Raw genomic sequence first — 22518 nt, 5'->3', positions numbered from 1 at the left:
TATTCTGTTTGGATTAGGACATTTGGGGATTGTGCAATGAGAATCAAGTTGAGTATAAGCAATCCAAAACCATGTGCTGACACTGGATCCTGGAAGAGGACTTTCTTCAGAATCTTTTTCATCTGTTAACTTTTCTCTGGACTCAAACTCTCTTTTCTTTTTTTTTTTTTTGAGACAGAGTTTCGTTCTTACTGACCAGGCTGGAGTACAGTGGTGCGATCTCGGTTCACCGCAACCTCCGTCTCCCAGGTTCAAGCAATTCTCCTGCCTCAGCCTTCCGAGTAGCTGGGATTACAGGCAGGCACCACCATGCCCACCCACCTAATTTTGTATTTTCAGTAGAAACTGGGTTTCTCCACGTTGGTCAGGCTTGTCTCGAACTCCCAACCTCAGGTGATCCACCTGCCTCAGCCTCCCAAAGTGCTGGTATTACAGGCATGAGCCACTGCACCTGGCCTGGGCTCAAACTTTCTTTTCCTAGGAGTCACATCTTTGAGTAGTACTGCTACATGGCAATCACTACTCAAAATAAACTAACTTGAGGTGTCCAATAATCAGCCTTCATTTAAAGTCTCTTTCAGCTAGACAAAATAAAAACTTTCAATGTTTTGTCTACCTACAACCAAAATTAGTCTACATATGTGTATATATATGTGATTGTATATGTATATATACATGTGATTTTGATCAGCCTGTTTATAAACTATTTCCAAAATAAGCTTACCTGTAAATTCATTTAGTAAATGAGTAGCTTATAAACTACTCGATTTTTGCAAGTAGTTTATAAACAGGCTGATCAAACTGAACAAATTTCTTTAAAAAATTTCACTGTATAGATAGCAAGTAAGTTATTTATTCTTATTAGCATATCTTATTTTTACCTATCCTTTAACAAGCATCTAAGTTCAACTATTTTATGTCCACAACTACACACTGAAACAACACTTTCAGTCACAACATATTAAATTCACATTTAAAACTAAAAAGAGATCCAGTTACCTTTAGTCTTACATGTACATATATATATTTTTTAATATACTTCTTGATGTTTTATGATGCACAAACATGCAGCTCTTGCAGGATATATAACTATGAGAATATTTAGACTGTATGCTTATTAAATGGTTCAAACTCTCTTTTTTAAAGAAAGTCTATTTTAAGAACTTAAGCATACAATAAAGTACTCCTTCCATGCCCCAGTGTTAAAAGATCCATTTATTTTAGACTGTTTCATAAAAAATCTAAAAGTGATCATAATTCTGCTTAAATTCCATATTCACCTAGGATCAAAAGGTATTCTTAGTTCTTGTTTCTTAAATACTTGGAAATGTGCTGCTGCATCATGTTTTCCTTATATATTCATTCATTCAACTAACTTCAGGTGGAAGGTACTTACGAATTTAAGCCCTTTCCCAAAGTGGAAATAACATGAAAATTTTGCATAAAAGACACTCAATGTTTCTCAAAGGGTATCAGCCTATTAACTTGGTTCAGAGTAACCACCAACAACAAATGTGAGCTTTTTGTCACATCTATGTATTTTCCCCTGTAAACTAATACCTACATTTTAAATGCCTTTTCAAAATGTTTCATTTGGCCATGTGATAATTATTTCCCCCTGTAAAAAGCTCCAGGATTTTAGTTTAAGAGCAAATGAGATAGATTATCTGGTCCATGAGAAGGCTAAGTGGAAAGATCAGCGCCCTGAAATTTGTAACCGATAACAGGACAAACTCCAATGCTACCTTGTTCATGTAATTAACAATATGTGAGTAGAAATAAACAAAGTAACTTGCCTAGGAAAATTTAATGCGTTAAAATGTAACAGACAAACCGATTACATTAAAAAAAAACTAAAATGATCAGTAACACAAACAAATCGCTCAAGTTTAGCAAAGCGTGTGTTTTTAATCTGTTGGTGGTATCCTATTATACTAATAAGCAACAACGTTTAAGTCATCCCAATGCCTAAAACACCACGATACACATAACATACTTGTCCTTTACTCCGAAGAAGCTTAAACTCAGACCCAAACTCACACCATGTCCACCTCCTGGCACACTGAAATATACGAGGGGAAATCAAAGAAATCAGATATGTTAAGTGCCGGTATCTTCTTCCAGAGTAGGGTCAAACACGTTTTTGCGCTTAAATGTCACGGTCCCAGGAAGTCTGCAAATTCTTACTAGAGCTGGAGTACAAACAGTCCTGACCACAGAAACACCCGTTCTAGCACCAGGAAGACCCTGAGTCGGCGCCGGCCCTAAAGCCTCGGCTACAGCAATGGGGGGCAAGGGGTGGCCGCTGGCCTCGCGGGTACGGCGGACAGGGTCCCGCACTCCCGGCCCGCCTCCCGGGAGCCAAGAAACCTGTCAGGCCCGCTGGGATCCACCCTCCTCAGACCCTCGCACTCCAGCCCAGCGCGGCCCTACCGCACCCCGACCGCCCCGGCCTCCCGACTGCATTCTGTCACCTCATCCCTCCCTGGAGACCTCGAGGCCACACCACCATCGCCGTGCAGCCTGGGCTTGGGCTGCCCCTGGGGCAGGAGCGACCAGCTGCCGCCTCCCGCCCGGCCCCAGCCAGCCTCCCCGCGGCCGGGTCTGCGCCCACCCCAGGCCCAAGCTCCCGCCTCGCGCTCCCCATCCCCAGCCTCCGCCCTCGCCCCGCGCGGCCGCTCCCAGCCCACTCCCCAGCCAGCTACCTGGAGGCAAGGACGGCAGAGTACTTCGCCCAGGGACCCGGGTTGAAGAGGGCCCGGTGCTCGGGGGCCCGCTCCTTCTCCTGCTCAGTCACCGCAGCCACCGACCCCACCACCACCGCAGCACCCCAATGGCTCGGTCGCTTGCTCCAGGCTCGTACCCCATAGGCCCGCAGTCCAACTGCAGGGAAATGAGGCACGAGGAGCGGGGAAGGCGCGCGCAAGCGCGAAAGGAGGGGACATAGCGCGCAACCGCCAGGGAGGCTGGATTGGCCCGTGGAGACTGAGGCAGCACGTTTTAGCGCGCGTGAGGGGCGGGGCCTGGAAATGGTGTAAAGAGAAAAGAGAAACTTTTTCTTTCAAAAACTCAGGCAGAACAACTAAGCGAAAATATGTTTAAAATACAGTGGCTCATGCCTCTAATCCCAGCACTTTGGGAGGCCAAGGCAGGTGGATGACTTGTGGTCAGGAGGTCGAGACCAGCCCGACCAACATGGTGAAACCCTGTCTCTACTAATTAACTAGGTGTGGTGGCACGTGCCTGTAATCCCAGCTGCAGGTCTGCACCACCATGCTTGACTAATTTTCTTAAATTTCGTACAGATGGTGTCTTGCTATATTGCCCAGGCTGGTGGTCTCAAACTCCTGGCCTTGGGTAGTGTTGGAAATAGATGTTAGAAATAGATGCTCGGTATCGCAAAGAAAAATTAGCACTGAGACAAAGGCTCTTTCAGCGACACAATTTTTTACTTCCTGGACTGCAGGAAAGGTACTCCCGATAGCCATTGTGTCACGACCAAGCAATGAACAAAGGAGTAACCAGGTGAGCTGATCCTAGTTCGGTTCCATAACACAGGAAGCAGATGCCAAGGTGGAATTTGATGTGCAAGAGATTGACAGGAAAAAAAAGAAAAGCCTGTGAAGAATAAAGCAAAGCAGGAGCAAGAATAAGCATGGATGGGCCAAGTGAGGTGGCTCACGCCTGTAATCCCAGCACTTTGGGAGGCCAAGGCAGGCAGATCACCTGCGGTCCAGACTTTGAGACCAGCCTGGACAACATGTACTAAAAATACAAAAATTAGCCTGGCATGGTAATGGGTGCCTGTAATCCCAGCTACCTGGGAGGCTGAGGCAGGAGAATTGCTTGAACCCAGGAGGGGTTTTTGCCATATTGTCAGGCTGGTCTCAAACTCCCAACCTCAATTGATTCACCTGCCTTGGCCTCCTAAAGTGTTGGGATTACAGGTGTGAACCACTCCACCTGGCCAGTTGAATTTTTTAATAAATAAAACTGAAAAAATGTTTGATCTATTTAGCAGGTACAGGTGCAGGTTTTCTTATTGTGGAGCGCTGAGGTCTGGGCTTTGAGTGTAGCCATGACCAAATAGTGAACATTGTACTCAACAGGAGAATATTCGCCCCTCACCCTCCTACCGTCTTCTGGAGTATTTAGTGTGTATTTTGCCTCCTGTGTACATATTGTTTAACTCCCACACACGAGAACAATCAGCATTTGACTTTGTTTCTGAGTTATTTCACTGAGGATATGTCCTCCAGTTCGATCCACACGGCTGGAAAAGGCATGATTTCATTCCTTTTGTGGTTGAGGCACAGTCCACGTGTATATGGTGTATATGTACCATATTGTCTTTATCCAGCCATCTGTTGATGGACACTTAGGATGTTTCCATATCTTTGATATTATGAATGGCACTGTGAGAAACATATGAGTACAGGTATTTTTTGATATATTGATGTATTTCCCTTTGGGTAGATACCCAGTAGTGAGATTGCTGGTTGAATGGCAGTTCTATTTTTAGTTCTCTGAGAAGTCACTGTACTGTTTTCCATAATAATCGTACTAATTTACATTCCCACCAACACTGTATAAGCATTCCCTTTTCTCTGCATCCTTGCCAATATCTGTTGTTTTCTGGCTTTTAAATTTTATAGAGATGGGGGAGTCTCATTATGTTGCCCAGGCTGGTCTCAAAGCCCTCACCTAAGTGATCCACCCACCTCGGCCTCCCAAAGTACAGGGTTACAGGCACGAACCACCACATCTGGCTGTTTTCTGACTTTTTATTAATAGCATGTGCTGACTCTACTAAAAATACAAAAATTAGCCAGGAGTCATGACGGCCATCTGTAATCGCAGCGACTCGGGAGACTGAGGCAGAAGAATTGCTTGAACCTAGGAGGCGGAGGTTGCAGTTAGCTAAGATTGCACCACTGCACTCGAGCCTGGGAGACAGAGCGAGAAAAAAGAAATAGAAGAAATATATTTCACAAAAGTGCATTTAATGCAGGCAAATTTTGAGCATCAGAGAAATTGATCTGGAGTCCAGAGACACAGTGTCGCACTGGTTACAAGAGTGGTTCAGAACCCCAGCTTTACCGCGTTAATAGCTACCCATGCTTAGCAAGGTACTTAACTCCCCTTTGCCTCAGTATCTTCTCCATGAAATGGGGATGGCAGTAGTACAGTGGTCCATGCCTCAGAGGGTTTAACGAGGATCAAGTGGTGGGCACATAGTTAGTGCTCAATAAATGCTCTAGCTATTATCTTTATTATTGTCTCTATGAGTGAAAGAAAAATCCAACACTGGATCAGATTAAATTCTTCCAGAAGCCATGGCTTAAAATAAACTGCCATTCAAAACCTAAAATTATCATATTGGGTTAAAGCTATCCAAAATTTAACTGATCTATATTCCAGTAATTCCACAAAACAGATAAATGTGTGTTGTTACTTAGAAGAACATTTAACAACTGCATTTCAATGTAGATTCTTGGCCAGGTGCGGTGGCTCACACCTCTAATACCAGAACTTTGGGAGGCTGAGGCGGGTGGATCACCTAAGGTCGGGAGTTCAAGACCAGTCTGGCCAACATGGTGAAACCCGTCTCTACTAAAAATATAAAAATTAGCTGGGCATGGTGACAGGCACTCTGTAATCCCAGCTACTCAGGAGGCTGAGGCCAGAGAATTGCTTGAACCCAAGAAGCGGAGGTTACAGTGAGCCGAGATCGTACCACTGCACTCCAGCCTGGGCAACAGAGTGAGACTCCATCTCAAAAAAAGCAGAAAAAACATTAAAAAATTAAAAAATAATAAATAAATAAATGTAGATTCTTGGGCTTTGTTTCATATATGACTCCCACCAGCAGAGAGACCTAAGAATGTGCTTTTTTTTTTTTTTTTTTTTTTTTTTTTGAGACAAAGTCTTGCTCTGTCACCAGGCTATAGTGCAGTGGTGTGATCTTGGCTCACTGCAATCTCTGCCACCTGGGATCAAGCAATTCTCCTACCTTAGCCTCCTGAGTAGCTGGGACTACAGGCGTGTGCCACAACACCCAGCTAATTTTTTTTTGTATTTTAGTAAAGACAGGGTTTCACCATGTTGGCCAGGATAGTCTCAATCTCCTGACCTCGTGATCCACCTGCCTCAGCCTCCCAAAGTGCTGGGATTACAGGCGTGAGCCACCAAGCCCAGCCAAACGCCCTCTAGTGACCTTTACGATCAGGCAAACTCAGGTAATCACAACTGAATTGTAACCCCTTCAATTACATTGATTCAAGGGTTGGTGAGTGCATATTTTCCAGGTTTAAATGATATTGAACATACAGCAGCTGTTCTCAATTTTTTTTTTTTTTTTGAGGTAGAGTCTTGCTCTGTGCCCAGGCTGGAGTGCAATGGTGCAATCTCGGCTCACTGCCACCTTCACCTCCCGCATCCTGGTTCAAGCAATTCTCCTACCTTAGCCTCCCACGTAGCTGGGATTATAGGCACAAGCCACCATGCCCGGCTAATTTTTGTTTTTTGTTTTGTTTTAGTAGAAATGGGGTTTCACCATGTTGGCCAGTCTGGTCTTGAACTCCTGACCTCATGACTTGCCTGCCTTGGCCTCCCAAAGTGCTGAGATTACAGATGTGAGCCATCACGCCTGGCCTGTTCTCAAATTTTAAATATGCTTAAGAATCCCAGGAAAGTTGTTAAAAATTAGATAACCAGATATTTAAACATCTATGGATTTAGATTCAGAGTGCTGAGAAACACTCAAAAATCTGCAATTTAAACCAGTTTCTTCATCCATTCTTTCATCCTGGCCAACATGGTGAAACGCTGTCTCTACTAAAAACACAAAAATTAGCCATGAATGGTGGCATGTGCCTGTAATCCCAGCTACTCAGGAGGCTGAGGCAGGAGAATCTCTTGAATCTGGGAGGTGGAGGTTGCAGTGAGCCGAGATTATGCCACTGCACTCCAGTCTGGGCACCAAAGAGTGAAACTCTATCTCAAAATAAATAAATAAATAAAGAGAGAAAGAAAGAAAAGAAAATCTACAAGCATGTTGGTGACCTCGGACTTAGCATCCAGTGGCAGCTCACTGGACTCCTCCATGGGAGGTGTCTAGAGCTGGTGCCGTGGGCTCCAGCAGACGCTCCTCCTCCCCCAATTATCAGTTACTATGAGTTTCCTTATTCTCTTTTGTCAAAATTCCCTTGATTATCCATGGACTTATGTAGGGTCCAGCCCTACAGGGTCCTATAAGTCCCTCTCTGCTTGTGCGTAGACAAGAAACTGTAGAAATAAAGACACAAGACACTGAGATCAAGAGAGAGTTTGGGCCTAGGGGTCCACTGCCAACCAAATCTCGGAGTCCAGCAGTGGCCCCGAGTGCCTGGTCACTCTGACTTTTATTGCGTACAAAGCAGGGGGCAGGTAGGGCAGGTCATTGGTGGTCTGTGGGTAACACCCCACATGGGCACCGAGGAAGGAGAACTGTGCAGACCCCCGGCACAATTAGTGCCTGAAGTATAACTCACTGCTTATTTATATCTAGCTTATATATAATCATACTTAGTCCCATATAATCTTTCTATATAATCATATAATATCTTACTGCTTACTATATCTAGCTTATATATACAATCATACTTAGTTCCATGTAATCTTTCTATATAATCATATAATGGATGTAGTTGGAGCTGTACTGACATATTCAGTGCTGATTTATATAATCCTTCTACATAACCATATAGTGGTTTGTAGTGGGAGGAATGCCTAGAGCAGTCACAGAACAGAAGCAGTACATAGGAAAACAGCCAGACCAGGACAAGAACTGGAGACCCAGGCGGTGGCGTTCCTGCCTCAAAGGGCATACACTGTATGGCAGGCTTGGAGCAAGAGCCTCTCCTCCTGATAAAGGAGTTGTAGTACCTTGCATCCAGTTCCTGTGGAAAGTAGGCCTCAGGCCTGAGATCCCTCAAATAACTGAGGGAGAAGAACCCCTCTGGTGTGACCAGTCACTGTGGCTGTACACCCTGGCAGTCTTTTCTCGCTTCTGTTTTAGCTCAAATCATCCTCCCATAAATATCTTAGAGAAGAGCACAAGTCTGTCAGCTCCCACTGCATTTGCTAACAGTATCCTTCTATTAGAAATCCTTTGAAGTCTCCCGCCCCCAGATAAGAAGTGTTGTGCATGACACCTGTTGCACACAGCACACCTGCTTGCCTTGGTGACCTAATGGGGGTGGACCCCTTTTCTGTACATGACCCTCTACTACTGCACACGGCACAGCCCCCTACTGCGCATGGCCCACCTCTTTGCCCAGGTGACCTAATGGGGTGGCTCCCCTCGCCTGCTACTCACATGATTATGTACGCCCTATCATTAAGCCTATAGATGACCTCACGCATGACTCTGCCCCCCTGCCTTGTACCCAGTAAATACAGATTCTTCTGGACATTCGGGGCCTCACCAGTCTTCACTCATAGGTGGCGTGGCCCCTTGAGTCCAGCTGCTCTTCTCCAGTTCTTCAGCGTCCAGTCTCTTTACTTCTCAGATCCTGCACCTCAGCACAGCATAAGGGACATCCCACGACCCAGTGGGGCCAATAGCCCTACAGTGGTCAGTGATAGGGTCAGGTAAATCTCATGTCTCAGAGACAGGGGCCCAGGACTTTCAAGTAGCTGAGGCGAGGACAGGAGCATATTGTGTCGGCACTTTTTTCATACTTGTCAAGAAAGAACAAAGACATTAAGATTTATGTTACTGTTACTGATTATATCTTCTAAGAAAAAAAGGAACCAGGTGCAGAAGCGGAACACGAAGGTGGACATGGAACGTGACCACTGAAGTACAACATCACATAGAGACAATTAAGTCCCTGGATGTCTGCGGGCTTCCCTGACAGCTGTCAGGCCTACCACAAGAGCTTGAGAGAGCGGAATTTTCTCCTAACTCCAACGTCTCCTTCCACAGCTTGCTAAAGAGCAGGCACTTTTCCAGCACTGCTGCATAGCCAAAGTGCCCTCCAGCAGCCCTTATGGGGGTGTGACAGAGGGCATAGAGCATCTTGCCTTAGGGTCACTTCTTTCACAATGTCACCTTAAGTTCACACTTCAAAACCCAAGAAATATTAGCAAAATTAAAAGGTTATACTGAGTATATATATTTAGGTATCTATATCTATGATTACTTATGTGATTATATTTCTAATTCTTTTCTATTTCATTATTTATACAAGAACAGGCTGAGGCTTCAGAGCCTTGCCTCGGTACTTGTAGGGTCTCCCACCCACAGACTTATGCATTCATGGAAATTTTATAATCAGTTGTCAAGTTATATGAGGCATTCTGTTGATATATTGATATTGCATGGGTTTTGCAGAAGAACGTGGAGGAAATTGACATCTTTATAATACTAAATCACCTCATTTAAAAATAAGGTAAATCTCTTCACTTAATTAGTTCTCATCTTGCCCTTCAGTAATTTTAAGTATTTCTCCATAGAAAGATTATGTGCATTTATTCAGTGGCTTGTTCTTAGGCATATTATGATTTTGTTCTATCATGAATGATATGTTACTTCCTCATATTTTCTAGGTGATTACTGCTGATGTGGTGGAAACTTTTTATTTTTAATGTTGGTTTTGTAGCCAACAATCTTGTTGAACTATTTTGTTAGTTCTAATAGTTTATTAATTCTGCTTTATTTTCCATGTAGCTAATCAAAACAATTGTGCCTCTTTGAGAAACTATATAGCATCAAGGTTAAGAAGGTGAAATCTAGAAGCCATAAAAACTAGTTTCAAAACTGGAGTTAACTGCTCTACTGCCTTTCCAGATTACAAATGTAATACCCAGTTTTCTTCCCTCACACTCTATTCCTCTACTGAATACTTCTATAACATCCCTTATCTTCCCATCATCACCACCCATCTGTACTACAAAGGAAGAAATCCTTTGCCCTATTGCCTTCTGCTGCCATAAAATCATGTTTTATAAGTACCAGAGTCTTTTTTTTTTCAGACAGAGTCTTGCTTTGTTACCCAGGCTGGAGTGCAATGGCACCATCTTGGCTCACTGCAACCTCCGCCTCCTGGGTTCAGTCGATTCTCATGTCTCAGCCTCCTGTACTTTTAGTAGAGATGGGGTTTCACCATGTTGCTCAGGCTGGTCTTGAGCTCCTAATCTCATGTGATCCACCCAGCTCAGCCTCCCAAAGTGCTGTGATTACAGGTGTGAGCCTCAACGCCTGGCCTCAGAGTCTACAGAAGGGGGATGTGGTGGAAGATACTGAGCAATGGGATAGTAGAGATGGGACCAGAGTTAACTTTTATAAGGAATTATTCAACTTGGAAAGGGGAAGGAACCTTGACTTCATGATGGTAAAAAAATTCCACCACCTTTGCCCAGAAAGAGGTGATTCACACGCTGATATCACTGTGTTCTCAGGAAAAGAGCTCCCCACAAGACATTGCATTAGGGAGAAGCCACGGTGAGGAACAGTGATGAGCAGGGCATGAAGAGTGATCGTCCGAAGCCAGGTATGATGTCATGAGAGTGAACTCCAGGACCTCCTGTCCTTCAGGACGATCCCACAGTCTCACTGACCGCTCAGGCCAGATTCATGAAAGCTTTGTCTTTCCAGAGACTGATCAGGGCAAAAGGTACTGACAGCCCCTTCAGCTCCCGGCAGGGAGGGGCAAGGACTACCCACATTGAAAGTGGCCCCTTCAGGGATGACCGGAGGATCCTTGTGTCCTGGGGTACCCCAGGTCTCATCTGACCTTGCATAGTGAAAGCTACTCATGGGAGAACTCTCTTATCAGGGAAGCCCTTAGAGTGGGAGGGCTTTCCTAACATCGACTCCCATTTCTGGGAGTATATGCCATTCTTCTCCACTCTCTGCTGCACTGTGGTCTTAGCCTCTGTAGAGAATGTTTGTTGGTTCTCTTTAGCATTACAACACCCCATTCTCTAGCATTACAACATCCCATTCTCTAGCATTACAACATCCCATTCTCTTCTTAGGGATACCCTGAATTTGAGTAGCATTAGAGTTTGAGTAGGATTAATCTTAACCTGGACCTCAGGAGGAGTAGGCACTAATAATTTAAACGAAGCCGTATGTCCCATCCCTATTATATGATAATGAGTTCTGCAAGAAGTACACGCTTTGTTTTTTTTTTTTTTTTTTGGCTTAATTCTTTTTCTTTTTTTTTTAAACGGAGTCTCACTCTGTCACCCAGGCTGGAGTGCAATGGCACGACCTCGGCTTACTACAACCTCCACCTCCTGGGTTCAAGCGATTCTCTTGCCTCAGTCTCCAGAGTAGCTGGGACTACAGGCGTGTGCCACCACACCAGGCTAATTTTTTGTATTTTAGTAGAGATGGGGTTTCACCATGTTGGCCAGGATGGTCTCAACCTCCTGACCTTCTTATTCGCCCGCATCAGCCTCCCAAAGTGCTGGGATTACAGGCGTGAGCCACCACGCCAGGCCCAGAGACTTCTGCTTACATCTACCTAGGATTGTAAGGCAATATTTTCCCTTTACTATTTAAGCCAATTTTCTGATAAAGTGCCTTAACCTGATAAACTATTATCTGCCTAGCATTCAGTCCACTGGACGTTTCTTTAAAACACAAATGGAACAGTTCATGAATTTGTGCCTCGTTCTTGCACAGGGGCCATGTTAATCTTCTCTGTATCATTCCAATGTTAGTATACACGCTGCCAACGCGAGCACCATTGGATATCTCTGCCGTATTTCTACATTGGGCACAGGCTCAACCTGTAACCAGGTGCTTCTCTTGGGCTCTCTCACTACCACCCCAACTCCTTAACCCTGCTCCTTTGCTTATTCATCCCACAACCCACTTTCTCCTCTAGGTTCTTGTCGGATTAGAGCTCCTGACACAGTCAGCCAACATCGTTCCATGCTAGCCCCTGGACATTTGTATCATACAACAGCATTAAGTCTTCACTGCTGCCTTGAAAATTTTCTCACCCTTCTCTCTTTTTTTAATTATTTTATTTAAAAAATTTTTATAATAAAAAAAAATGGAACACTTCACGAATTTGCGTGTCATCCTCACGCAGGGGCCATGCTAATCTTCTCCGTATCGTTTCAATTTTAGTATATGTGCTGCCGAAGCGAACACGACCCTTCTCTTCTTAATTTTCTAACGCCTTTGTCATTTGGCATCCCTAAACCATCTCCTCTTCCTACCTCCTCAGATAATTTCAGCCGAAACAGTGGAAAAGATGAGGTATTCGACCTCAGCTGTCACTCTACCCAAGGTATCTTGCGGTTCTACCTGGAGAGGCATCTTGAGTCCCTCCAGGAATATTCTCCACTCCCTCTTTTCTCTTCCTCTGCTTCCTTGGACAACATTATGGTGTAGCTCCGCTAAGCGAGATACAGCCTGAGAACAGCGGGGTGGCAGACTCTTTCCTGACTTTAAGTAGCGCTTCCATCCTACCCAAGTCCTATTTAACTAGTTTCAGTCTCTTCATCTTCAAGACAGGTTTAATACTTTGCTCATGGCACTGCTGTAAATCTAGTTAAACACGAGAAGGTGAAAATGCTTCTAAATTCAGTGCTGGGCAAACCTAAGGCGTATTTTGTTTCGAATATGAGCTGGTTTTCCTTGACATGGCCAAGTCCGTCCCCTAGATCTCTTCTAATCCGTTTTTCTCCAGTCCATATGTTGGGCTCAGTTCTCGGTGGCCGCGGCGACCTGGCCCCAGGGCGTCCGCGCTCCCCTCCAAGCGCTCCTTAAGGACCCGACAGGATCACGAAAACTCCAAGACCAGAATTCGAGGACGCCTGGAGCCCTGCCCCAGTGTCTCGGGGCTCTGGCTGCAGCCCTGACTGCGCCGGAAGTTTCTTGAGGAGGCACCATCAAGTTCACCCCTGCACTCTCGGTCACGACCCCATGTGAGCAGCCCGGGTCTGACTTGCCTTGCTGGCTACTTGCGGACGCGCCCCGAGCCCAAGCTGTGGGTGGCTCGCCCGGGTACTTTTCTTGTGGGTCAGGGACAGTGGTGAGCCTCCACCTTTCAAGAGTCGTTTGCGAGGAACCCACTGCCAGCTAGTTTCCGTAGTGTAGTGGTTATCACGTTCGCCTCACACGCGAAAGGTCCCCGGTTCGAAACCGGGCGGAAACAAGATGATAATTTTTGCTTTTCTTTTTCCTTCTCTATATCCACTCGAATTTTACATAACAATCCGCCAAGACCGCGGTGAGATCGCGGAACTCCAGGTCCAAGGAGAGCTGAAAGGACTCAAACGCAGACGCCAGCGGCAGAGCGGCTCTCGACAACGGGTGCAAGCGAGCGGGCGGGCGCCCCTGTCGGCTGTGGGTGACTGGATCCCTCGGAGCAGTGTAAATCGGCCCTGACTTGTGATGTTAATTTCCAGGTGTATATACATGCCAAAACTTGTACATTTTAAATATGTTCTAATTATTGTTGTCAGGTAAGCTTTAACATAGCTATTATAATATTTTAGTATTTCCCAGGAAAAAAAAAAAAGCCCATATATTTGAAGGCTGTTTGGAATATTCATATAAAACACAGGTCGATCATCCCAAATCTGAAAATCTGAAATCCAAAATATTCCAAAATCCTAAACTTCTTGGGTGCTGACAGGATGATCAAAGGAATGCTCATTGCAGCATTTTGGATTTCAGATTTTCAGATTTGAGATACTCAACTAGGGGTAGGTATAATGCAAACATTCAAAAATCTGAAAAAATTCAAAATTTAAAATAATTCTGGTGCCAAGTATTTCAGATAAAAGATACTCAAATTGTACTTTTTTTTCCTTTTCTTTTCTTTCCTTTTTTTTTTTTTTTTTTTGAGACAGTGTTTTGCTCTTGTCATCCAGGCTGGAGTGCAATGGCGTAATCTCAGCTCACTGCAACCTCTGCCTCCCAGGTTCAAGCGATTCTCCTGCTTCAGCCTCCTGAGTAGCTGGGATTATAGGTGCCCACCACTACAGCTGCTAATGTTTGTATTTTTAGTAGAGACAGAGTTTTGCCTTGTTGGCCAGGCTGGTCTCGAACTCCTGACCTCAGCTGATCCACCCACCTCAGCCTCCCAAAGTACTGGGATTACAGGCGTGAGTAATGGCGCACAGCCAATCTGTACATCTGTACATATTTTTAAATATGTTTAAGGCTTTTTTTTTTTTTACAGGGTCTTACTCTGTTACCCAGACTGGAGGCTAGAGTGCCTAAATAATTTCTTCCTATCTCCTGTAACAGGGCTACAGGTATGTGCCACCAGGCCCTGTGATTTTTTTTTTCTTTTTTTTTTTTTTTTAGATAGAGTCTTGCTCTAAAGGCCAGGCTGGAGTGCAATGGCATGATCTCGGCTCACTGCAACCTCTGCCTCTTGGGTTCAAGTGTTTCTCCTGCCTCAGCCTCCTGAGTAGCTGGGATTACAGGTGTGCACCACCTCGACCAGCTAATTTTGTATTTTTGGGAGAGACGGGCTTTTACCATGTTGGCCAGGCTGGTCTTGGGAGAATGAAACCAGAGGATGGCTTGAGCCCAGGAGTTTGAAGCTGCTGTGACCTATGATTGCAGCACTGCATTCCATCCATGGGTGACAGAGTAAAACTCCATATCTAAAAATAAACACAAAAAAACAAAGTCTAATCCTTACAAGGATACAAGAGGGAAATCCAGGGACAGAGAGACAGGCCTTGTTTATGAGAAGAAACAAGACCATGGCTTCCCATAGAATTTCTCAGGTAATTTGTAACCAGACCCCTTGAGATATCACCACACCAGCATTTCTAGTGACTGAAATGATGAAAATTCTGGTCAGGCCCTTGCTTGCTTGCACCTGTGTTTTGCCCAATATTCCTTCTACAATGTAATTATAAACTGCTAATGTACTGCTTTCTTTGTCAAGCAGAAGAATATAATTTAAAGTCCTGAAAAAAAAAAATTGCAGAAGGACCAGGCATGGTGGCTCAAGCCTGTAATCCCAGCACTTTGGGAGGTGGAGGTAGGCGGATCACTTCAGGTCAGGAGTTCAAGACCACCTTGGCCAACACAGTGAGTGAAACCTCATCTCTAGAAACAAACAAACAAAAACCCCAAAACGAAAATTAACTAGGCATGGTGGTATATGCCTGTAATCCCAGCTATTCAGGAGGCTGAGGTGGGAGAACTGCTTGAACCCAGGAGGCGGAGATTGCAGTGAGCCAAGATTGTGTCATGCGATCCAGCCTGGGTGACAGTGAGACCCTGTCTCTTAAAAAAAAAAAAAAAATGCAGAAGATACTAGTGAATGCCTTTAAGGATGTTGCACCCAGCTGCTGACACCCAGAAGCTGGTTGTTCAAGGTGTTATCTGAGACTAAAGCAGCACAGACTTTTCCCCTCAAGTCTCTGAAACTCCCCCTCCTTTATTCACCAGCTGCATAAAATCTCCCCACTTCAGGCCAGGCAGGGTTGCTCAAGCCTGTAATCCCAGCACTTTGGGAGGTGGAGGCAGGCGGATCACCTGAAGTCAAGAGTTCAAGACCAGCCTGGCCAACATGGTGAAACTCTGTCTCTGCTAAATAAAAATTAGCCAGGCTTGGTAGTGCACGCTGTAATCCCAGCTATTAGGGAGGCTGAGGCGGGAGAATTGCTTGAAACTGCAGCCTCGAATTCCCAGGCTCAAGGAATTCTCTCACCTCAGCCTCCCAAGTAGCTGTGACCACAGGTGCCCACCACCACACCCAGTTAATTTCATTTAATTTTGTAGAGACAAGTTTCATTATATGCCCAGGCTAGAAACGCATCTTTTAATTCCCATAGGTGAGCCCTCTGTCAAAATAGTAGTAAAAAGCTGGAAGTATGGCTAGGCGCAGTGGCTCATGCCTGTAATCCCAGCACTCTGGAGGACAAGGCGGACAGATCATGAAGTCAATAGATGGAGACTAGATGGGTGCGGTGGCTCACGCCTGTAATCCCAGCACTTTGGGAGGCCAAGGCAGGTGGATCACCTGAGGTCGGGAGAACCGCTTGATCCCGGGAGACGGAGGTTGCAGTGAGCCGAGATCGCGCCACTGCACTCCAGCCTGGCGACAGAGCAAGACTTCGTCTCAAAAAGGAAAAACGAAAAAAGGAAGAAAAAAGCTGGAAGTACTCTAAAGCCCAGCCATAAAAAGAGTTTTAAATCACTTATTTTGCATGTCATCCTGCTCTTGGACAGGTTCGAGACTTACTGCTAACTGAAAAGACTCGGGTGAAGAGTAGTGTATATAGTGTGTGGTATTTGAGTAAGGGGAAAATGGAGGAAAGATATTTATGCACATATAAATATATACATGTATAGATCTAGTTGGCCTCCCACAGTTGGCCTCCCACGTCAGCAGGTTCCCAAAACAATGGGAAAAATAACAAAAGATAATGCAAATACAGACAACACAGCATAACTACATTGTATTAGGTATTACAAGTAATCCATAGCTGATTTAAATTGTGCGGGAGGATGTGCGCAGTTATATGTAAATACTATGCCATTTTATAGGAGGGACTTGAGCGACCGCAGATTTTAGTGTGGGGTGCTAACCTGGAAAAGTACCGAGGGACGACTGAAGATCATCTAGGAAGGGCACGCAAGAAACTGTTAACAGTTGCTTCGAGGAAAGAGAATGGGGGAAATCAGGGTAGGGGTGGAAAAGACTTCCCGCCGCGAATCACGCCGAGGTGCCCTGCATCAAGCCCTGCGCTCCTCCCCGGCCCAGGCGCGCCCAGGCAGAGTCCCTTGCCCAGCCCCAGGGTAGGCGGCTCCTCTCCGGCACCTGAACGTCGGCCAACCTCATAGGCCTAGTGAAGACCCCACATTTGACGCAGAAGGCCTGAGGCCTGGGGAAACAGTTACCCGAATTTCCCGCAAGCTCAAGGACACCCAGGAGCGCCTCACCCCCTCCCGCCCCTGAGGGTTCCCTCAGTCACTCCCACGCGAAGCCCCTCCTCTCACCCGCGTCCAGCTCTCAGTCGCTCTTGCGCCCCGCCCTTCTGCCCTCCGTCACTCGTGAGCCCCGCCCCTCCTCTCGCTGCACCCCGCCCCGCTCCCCTCCCCGCTCCTCGCCGAAGTCGGGAGTTTTCCCGCCAGGAGGCGTGAATCAAGACCTGAAGTCTGGGAAAGGCTGTTCTCAGTTCCCGACAGTGGGGTCTGGACGAGACAGAGACTGTACTGGCAACACGCGGGTGGAAGGGAAGCAGAGCGGAACGCGCGCGGGCTGTGGCGAGGGGGCGGAAAAAGAGCTAATCCAAACACGCTGTCCCGTCAGCCTCGCGTAGACGTCGCGGGTTCAGCCCCAGGAGGACTAAAAGACTGCCGTGTCCTTCCCGAGGGGAGTGGCGGTCCCACTGACCTGCACACCTCACCCCGTACTCTTGCGTGGACGTGTTCCAGTCGAGTCCCGTTCACTCCAGTTCCTCCGTCTCCACCCTAATCCTAATTACTGGTGTGTCGTTTGAAAGGGTTCTGTAAATTTATCAAGCAGGAAAATCTGGGGTTGAACATAATTAAGCAATTCTCTTTAATTAAATCGCTTTCTCAGTCTTTAATTTGCTAACATGCATTTTCTAATCGTAACTAACTCTTGCTTTACGTTTACTTCCTATGTCATCGAATCCTTTTAATAATCTTATGAAATAACTATTATCAAAATATTACAGATGGGTCGGGCGTGGTGGCTCACGCCTGTAATCCAAGCATTTTGGAGGCCAAGGCGGGCGGATCACCTGAGACCAGCCTGACCAACACGGTGAAACCCCATCTTTAAAAAAAGAAAAGAAGAGAAAAATATTACAGATGAAGAGGTAAAATTGTAGAGACATGCCTGAGATCCCATTATATTAAGTGTTGGAGCTAGATCCAAACCCAGATGATTTATACTGACTGCCTGCAAATCCCTTTTTATGCTGGTGCATCACTTGAAACCAGGCCTGCTGAGAATGTGATTTATCTTCAAGTCCTTGGGGTGGTAAACTGGGAGGTTCGAACCAAATAAAGGAACATGAGCCCCAGCCCTACCATGGAAGGGGTGGATAGCTTGGCTTCTTCTGGCCACACGATGAGGCAGTGAGGAAACTGCAGGAGGCTGGGTTTGGCGTCCAGCAGTACTTCCTGCTGCTTTGAACAAACACAGCTGCTCACCCTTCATCCCTTGCAGAACATTCTCAAATATTCCAGTGAAACCCTGAAGGCAAAGCCAGTGCTGGAAGGAATCTAAGCCTCCTGCTCCTGAGGGAATGGATTTTAAAACCCTTTGGAGTAAGTGGTGAGAACTTTCCCCAGCTCCATCAGGAGTTGAGGGAATGGAGAGAGGAATGGATTCTGAACAAATTTGACTCCTATCTCCTTCTAAGGGAATATACCTAGACAAGAATAAATGTCTTTTGTAGAAGTCTGGGAATAAGACAAGGAAGCCCGCTGGGCAGGGACTTGGCAACTAGAGGCAAATGGGATGGTATGAGACCGGACACTTGAGAAGTCAATGTTAGGATGATACTCCAAAAGGCCCAACAGAAAAAGCTGTACTTCGCTCAGCACAAGGTACTCAGGGACGAGGCCAGCCCAACACATCTGAGAGCATTAGGGTGCCAGAGTCTAGTCACAGGGACTTGAGGTTGCCTCCTTTTTCTGCTATCTCTAGGTCATTGGTAGCTCCACCTTCACCAAGATGCTACCTTGGGGAAGATAAGGGAGTGTTCCAGGTACCGACTGCTGTGTAACAGACCACTCCAAACTTACTGGTGCAAAACAGCAACCAGTTTATTATGTCATGGATTATGTGGGTCAAGAATTTGGAAAGGGTATAGTGTGGATGATTTGTCTGTGCTTCAGAAGCACTGAGACCTCAGCTGAGAAGAGTTGGAAGCCTGAGATGACTTAAAAGCTTGGAACCCTAATCATTTGGAATTGCTCATTCACATATGTAAAAGGTGCACTGAGGCACACAAAAAAAATTTAAAAGTTCATTTGAGTAGGAAGCAATCTATGAATTGGGAAATACCAAACCAAAAGAAATTAGAAGCTTAGTTTTCCCATGACAAATCATCAGGGGTAAGTATTTATGGGGTAAATGTGGAAGCAAAATAAAAAATTTGATTGATTGCAATTATACAGTTGCTTTATTCATTCTAACTTGTTGGAAAGTCCCTAGTTATATAAGTTTGTTGGCTACTTCCAATTGGTTGAGTTTAAGTTCTGTTTTTCTTTAATATAGACATTTACAAGAAATGGCTCAACATAAGTTTCCCTTGTGTTAGTAAATCAAGCAAGGCTGAGGTCACTTATGAGGCCTGGTTTTGTCTGCTCAGGGATTCTTCAGGCATGGTCTCCATTTTAATTTACTTCAACATATGTCTGAGGTTATGCTGGCTGTTGACTGGGATCTCAGCCGGGATTGTCAGCAGAACACCTATGTGGTTTCTCCATGAGGTTGTTCTGCTTCCTCATTTCCAAGGTGGCTGGATTCTGAGTGACTCCTAAGAAAATCGAGGGGAAGATGTATCACCTTTTCGACCTTGCATTTACAGGCCCACCCAAATTCAAGAGGAGGGAATATAGACTCCACCTCTTAATGGGAGGAGAGTCACATTTAAGAAGCGCATGTAGTGTGGAATATCTTGTTAGAACCGTCTTGAAAAATACAATCTGCCACAGCCATTAAATTTTGAAGTGGTTATACAGAAATAGATAACCAAGATTTAGTGTTATGGGGTTTACTTAGTTCCTCTAGGTAAATGCTTGGTATTGTTTGATTTGCTGGAATGAAATTTGCTAGTATTCCTTCCGTAATTAGAAAAAAAATAATTTTGTGACTCATGCCTATAATCCCAGCACTTTGGGAGGCTGAGGCAAGCAGATTACTTGAGCCCAGGAGTTCGCGACTAGCCTGGGCAACATAGTGAAACCCTGTCTCTACAAAAACATACAAAAATTAGCTAGGCATTGTGGCGCATGCCTGTGGTCCCAGCTGCTCAGGAGGCTGAGGTTGGAGGATCACCTGAGCCTGGGGAGGTCGAGGCTACAGTGAGCTGCGATCATGCCACTGCACTCCAGCCTGGGCAACAGAGTGATATCCTGTCTTAAAAAAAAAAAAGTGTTAAAAAAAACAACAACTTTAAAAGAAGATCCCTGAAATTGTAGCCAGGCTTAGATTCTAATTCTGACTACAATAGTAACTGATTATGACCTTGAACAAATCATTAAGTTTTTCAATATCTCAATTTAAAAATTTTCCAAATGAGAGAAAATAATTTAAATATTCTCTTAAAGTAGCTGGAAAAGACAAACAAACGCAACATTGCATATTACATGCAGTTTTGCAAAATTTGGGCTCAAGTTCCTTGAGATGCTTATAAAAAAATCAATTCAATGGCTAAACTGAGGAAATGCTGTATATTCTATCCCTCACCCACTCTTGAAGAGTCTCAGTGAACATTAGGAAGTTAAACATCTGAGCATTCCCATAGGAAATAAATTGATGCGATTGGTTTAACCAATCAAATTAGTTGGAGGCTAGAGATTTCAGGTTTTAGGGTCTGGGCTTTCAGGACCAGGCCAGTGTGGGGGTTTGCCAGACTACCTGGGTTTGGTAACTGGTTCTACAACTTACTGTGTGTTCTTGGAGAAATTATTTAACTTTCCTGTGCTTCAATTTTCTCATATGCAAAATGTACTACTATTATAATTTTATATTTGGTTATCGCAAAAATACGTTTAAACATTTTTGTTACATTTTAATTTAATCACTTCCATAATGATGATATGACTAATAATTCTGATCTAGATAGACTCTAGTCTCACTGCTTTTTTTTTTTTTTTTTTTTTTTTTTTTGAGACGGAGTCTTACTGTCTTGCTCTGTCACCCAGGCTGGAGTGCAGTGGCACGATCTCAGCTCACTGCAACCTCTACCTCCTGAGTTCAAATGATTCACCTGCTTCAGTCTCCCGAGTAGCTGGAATTATAGGCATGTGCCACCACACCTGGCTAATCTTGTATTTTTTAGTAGAGATGGGATTTCTCCATGTTGGTCAGGCTGGTTTCAAACTCTCAATCTCAGGTGATCCACCTGCCTCAGCCTCCCAAAGTGCTAGGTTTACAGGCGTGGCCTGTTACCTGCTTTCATTACTCCTGGCAGTCCTCAGTAAGGGTCATATTGCTTTTTTTCCCCCAATTTTTTTATTGTGGTAATATTACATAACATAACATTTATCATCCAAAACATTTGTGAGTGTAGAGCTCAGTGGTATTAAATACATTCATATCATTTTGCAACCGTCACCATTATCCATTTCCAGAACTCTTTTCATGTTGCAAAACTGAAATTCTGTACTCATTAAGCAATAACTCCCCATCATCCCTTCCCTCAGCTCCTGGCAGCCACTCTTCTAATTTCTGTTCTATGACTTTGACTATTCAAAGTACCTCATGTCAGTAGAATCATACAGCATTTGTCCTTTCATGACTTGCTTATTTCACTGGGCATAGTGTCCTCAAGTTCCATCCATGTTCTGGCATGTGTCAGAATATCCTGCCTTTTCAAGGCTGAATAATATTCTATTATATAAGGTTGACATTACCTTTTTTTACTTTAGGAATTACAGTCTGGGGGCTGGCCTTTAGCAACCGACATGTTTGGAGAGAGATATCTTCCTCAATGGTCTTCTTTGCTGATGTACTCCTACAGAAATATGCTACATTTTGCTTCTAGGAAGGGTCACCACACTTAATTAGCCCAGTGTTTTCCTCCAGAATTTTAATGTGTCTGTAAATTCACCTCTTAAAGGAGAAAGTGAGGCAAGACAAAGAAAGATATGGGAATTGGCAGAAATAATTCTTCAAGTGAGTCCCTCCCTGGACAGGATTCTCAAGCTAGATATGCAAAAGAGCAGGATCACAGAGCTGAATTAAGGAATTAGATTCTATAGGATCAGAAAATGATCTTAGGAAACTGGGCCATTTTTAGTCTTCATTTCTTTTTGTGTTCTTATTGAAAATTGTAAAGAGGGTGGAAGATATATGCTGAGGTGGCAAGCAACAAACATTCTCTACAGAGGCTAAGACCACAGTGCAGCAGAGAGTGGAGAAGAATGGCATATACTCCCAGAAATGGGAGTCGATGTTAGGAAAGCCCTCCCACTCTAAGGGCTTCCCTGATAAGAGAGTTCTCCCATGAGTAGCTTTCACTATGCAAGGTCAGATGAGACCTAGGGTAGCCCAGGACACAAGGATCCTCCTGTCATCCCCCAAGGGGCCACTTTCAATGTGGGTAGTCCTTGCCCCTCCCTGCCGGGAGCTGAAGGGGCTGTCAGTACCTTTTGCCCTGATCAGTCTCTGGAAAGACAAAGCTTTCATGAATCTGGCCTGAGCGGTCAGTGAGACTGTGGGATCATCCTGAAGGACAGGAGGTCCTGGAGTTCACCCTCATGACATCATATCTGGCTTCGGACGATCACTCTTCATGCCCTGCTCATCACTGTTCCTCACCGTGGCT

General features: G+C 44.9%; 1 long non-coding RNA gene and 3 other non-coding genes across 7 annotated transcripts in view; 1 reads left to right on the top strand and 3 right to left on the bottom strand.

The window, feature by feature from the left end:
- LOC103789057 (uncharacterized) overlaps positions 1-2928 on the bottom strand; it is a 48030-nt gene extending 45102 nt beyond the window's left edge. For all 4 annotated transcript variants that reach the window (XR_013529467.1, XR_013529465.1, XR_013529466.1 and 1 more), the window contains exon 1: positions 2706-2928. This is a non-coding gene — a long non-coding RNA (uncharacterized LOC103789057). The remainder of the gene's footprint in view (positions 1-2705) is intronic.
- An 8707-nt stretch (positions 2929-11635) lies between these two features.
- LOC118149321 (U6 spliceosomal RNA) lies at positions 11636-11742 on the bottom strand. Its single transcript, XR_004736709.1, has one exon. It is a non-coding gene; the product is annotated as a U6 spliceosomal RNA (small nuclear RNA).
- Positions 11743-12050: 308 nt separating this feature from the next.
- Positions 12051-12157, bottom strand: LOC118149299 (U6 spliceosomal RNA). Its single transcript, XR_004736689.1, has one exon. It is a non-coding gene; the product is annotated as a U6 spliceosomal RNA (small nuclear RNA).
- Positions 12158-13093: 936 nt separating this feature from the next.
- Positions 13094-13166, top strand: TRNAV-CAC (transfer RNA valine (anticodon CAC)). The gene has a single exon. It is a non-coding gene; the product is annotated as a tRNA-Val (tRNA).
- The last annotated feature ends 9352 nt before the right edge of the window (positions 13167-22518 follow it).

The sequence above is a fragment of the Callithrix jacchus genome, chromosome 18 (assembly GCF_049354715.1).
Source record: "Callithrix jacchus isolate 240 chromosome 18, calJac240_pri, whole genome shotgun sequence".
NCBI classification, from domain to species: Eukaryota; Metazoa; Chordata; class Mammalia; order Primates; family Cebidae; genus Callithrix; species Callithrix jacchus.
The sequence above is the reverse complement of the archived record's forward strand: the minus strand, read 5'-3'. Positions and strand labels throughout refer to the sequence as shown.